Source organism: Temnothorax nylanderi, unplaced genomic scaffold (genome assembly GCF_030848795.1).
Source record: "Temnothorax nylanderi isolate EJ_2023f unplaced genomic scaffold, tnyl_v1.0 TNYL_tig0202_pilon, whole genome shotgun sequence".
Lineage (NCBI taxonomy): Eukaryota > Metazoa > Arthropoda > Insecta > Hymenoptera > Formicidae > Temnothorax > Temnothorax nylanderi.
The window spans coordinates 327,752-331,055 of record NW_027249264.1 but is presented as its reverse complement, the minus strand read 5'-3'; the positions used below and the strand labels follow the sequence as shown (position 1 = coordinate 331,055).

Below are 3,304 nucleotides of genomic sequence, written 5' to 3'. Positions count from 1 at the left end.
ATACTATTGATAATATCAATACTATTTTACCAATCGTTCAGTGTTTTCATCAGAAACGTGTTCAAACACCGTCGTACCGTGCGAGCCGTATTGTAAAAATAACGTCGCTGATTATGGTGACCGTGAGCCATGAATACGGACGAGCCGGCATTGGTACGGTCACGGTTACATATAAACATTTCTATGTAATCTATATCGTCTTTATCTATCTCTTTGTCCGTGCACGGTACAGTCACGTCGACGGGCACGACACAGTTATGTCTGAATCGACTTTAAGCCTTTACTATCCTTTGTATTTTTTTTTAATACTATAAAACATTTATAAAATCTTTCACCGTTTCTTTATTAATGTATATATTGTGTATTAAACAGAGCGAAGAAGAAAACGAAGATAGAGAAGAGAAATGAATGAGATAGAAATGGATGATAGAAGGGCTCGATCCCTATCAAGGTCGAGAGACAAGCTAAGTCAGCTGAGTCTCTCGCGAGACGGAGACGACATGAGGAAACAATTAGATAGGAAAAGAGAGAGAAAGAAGCAGGAAGAAAAGGAAGCGAAAGAAAAAGAAAAGTTAGTATATTGCTTTATTTTTAGATTATTAAATTACATATGCAGGGTGACCTCTGCAACCAACTCTGAGGAACGATAAGTCGCGCAGAAAGGATCATTTTTTTGTCAAGAAACCCATGTTCTCTGACGCGTCGTTTAGGAACTCCGCGCAGACAGGTCTTAAGTAACATTTATTAAATTATGAGTAATTATTTATTTATTGTTTCAAGTACACTTGCAGACAATTTACAGAAGTTTACGTTTAAAGTATCTATCCTGATTGCATTCATGACACCATCGTAACATTGATTGTCGGACTCTATCGAACATTTGAGATCATGTTGCGACCAACTGTAGCGCAGTATACAATCAGGTTTAGGGTGGACACTTTGAAAACTTGTAAACTGTCTCAAATGTACTTGAAACAATAAATAAATAATACATCTCACAATTGTAATAAATGTCACCTAAGTCTTGTCTGCGCAGTTGTAACTCCTAAACGACGCGTATAGGGGTTGTTTGACAAAAAATGATCCTTTCTGCGAGATCTATTGTTTCTCAGAGTTTGTTGCACAGGTCCTGAATCAATCTGTATAGTTGTGGCAACACAATTTATGTATTTTGTTTATTATTGGTTTACTTTAGTAATAAATATAAATGATTTAGGAAACGGAGAGAGGAACGAGAAAGAAAGAGACACGAAGAAATGAATGTAGGCGAGGTTGAAGAGGATGAGGATGAGGATGAGGATGAGACAGAAGGAGAGGAAAATAAAGAGAATAAAGGAAAGAAAGAAAAAAAAGAGGAGAAAGAGGAGGACAGAGACTGCAGGAAAGAAACGAGATGTAAATTACATTTGTCACATTACAATTACTTAAAGAAAGGGATGTAAAGTCACCATTTTGTACCTTTAATAGGAACCTGTACAACACGCTTTACTATCTTTTTTGAGGTTGAAAGAAGAAGGAAATAATAATTTTTCACCAGGAAATTTAAGGAAATATTTTAGAAGCGACAATAAATGTCTTTAAAATGTGTGTCAAAATAGCTGTGTTTGAGCGGTTTAACTACATTTCCATTTAATGAATTCTACACCACGAAATTGTATAGAAATGTCTGTACATAAAACACGAGCGCATGCACCCATTGCTCATATACATGTCATACCGTGTGTATAAAATTCGGAAACGGCCAATTATCTCAGAAAGTATTTCTTTTATGGGAAAAATGTTTGGGAAAAATAAGAAAAACTTGGAGGATTTAAAGGATCTTATTAAATTATAGATTCGGGGACCATGTTGGGCCCAGTAGAGCTCAAGTAAATTTTTTAAATGGAAATTCCTATTTTGTAGTGTATCATCTTTCTCTACTAAATAATTTGAACAACTTTTGTCTATATTTTTTTATTTGCCTAGTACTTTTTGAATGGTGTAGAATTCATTAAATGGAAATGTAATGCTTGTTAAACCGCTCAAACACAGCTATGGTTTGACCATATATTTTAAAGACATTCTCTCTCTCTCTCCTCTCTCTCTCTCTCTCTCTCTCTCTTTTCTCTCTCTCATTATCGCTTCTAAAATAATTCCCGCAGTTTCCTGGTGAAAAGATTATTATCCTACTTTTTCAACTTCACCTGTAGCAAAGCGTGTTTTACAGGTTCCCGTTAAGGGCACAAAATGGCGATTTTTACACCCTTTTCTTTTAAAGTCATTGCTATTTAGTTAATTAATCTATTGCTTTAATTGTTACATTTTCGTATAGTTATCATCTTTCAAGAGCGTCTCGGGCGAGGGGCAGAGGAGGGCAGAGAGGAGGCTGGAGAGGGAGAAGAGGAGGAGCATGGCGAGGACGTCGAGGACGTGGCTACAGGGGTGGCCACAGGGGTGGTCACAGGGGTGGCTACGGGGGTGGCTACGGGGGTGGCTACGGGGGTGGTACGGGGTGGCTAGGGGGTGGCTACGGAGGTCCCATATATCAATTTTTTAACTAATAATCATACTAATAAAAATAGAATTAAAAAATAATCAGTGCAATATATTTCCTCAACTCTCCTTTCCTCTTTAAAATTATATAAAGAATAGTTTCTTTTTAACTTTTTATTTCTTTATATACTTATCGCATACAATTATATAATAATTGCATTTTATTTTCAATATTTGTACTTCTATACATTTATCATATAAAGGAACACTAAATTTATCTTTAAAAATAGGCAAATTCAAGCAGCTGTAACTTTGTTAAAAATGAACGAAATTTAAATTTTAAAAAAGGATTTTAAAGCTTGAAATTTCTACTTTCAAAAGGTTACTATTATTTTTTAGTTTCTGTGAGTTTGGTAAATTTTACATATAGAAAACTACAAACTGGACAAAATAGAAAATTTTCCTCTCACTTTGTGAGCCTGTCACGTTCACAAAAAAAATCTGTAAAATTTTCAACTTTTTAACGTAAAAGCTTGAAGTTTTCCTTGCAAAATCTTTTTAACAATGTTTCTACGATTTATTGATACTAATTTATTGCGGATTGAATAAGAAATGAGCATTTTGACTTTGATTGCTCATAACTCCCTTAGAAATCATCGTATCGCAATTGAAAAAAACAGATTCTTAAAGCTGAAACTTTGCTCTATTAAACGGTATAATTGCCAAATTTTTTTAAATAAGATATGATGACATGTAGATATGATACAAATTGATGAATATAATGTAACATTAGCGATTTTTCTAATTTTCATTTGACCCAGAAAACAGTTGT

General features: G+C 34.5%; 1 long non-coding RNA gene across 1 annotated transcript; it reads left to right on the top strand.

Moving 5' to 3' along the window:
• Nucleotides 1-346: 346 nt before the first annotated feature.
• Nucleotides 347-2,397, top strand: LOC139778934 (uncharacterized). Its single transcript, XR_011719741.1, has 3 exons — nt 347-571; nt 1,217-1,395; nt 2,312-2,397. It is a non-coding gene; the product is annotated as an uncharacterized lncRNA (long non-coding RNA).
• Nucleotides 2,398-3,304: the final 907 nt, after the last annotated feature.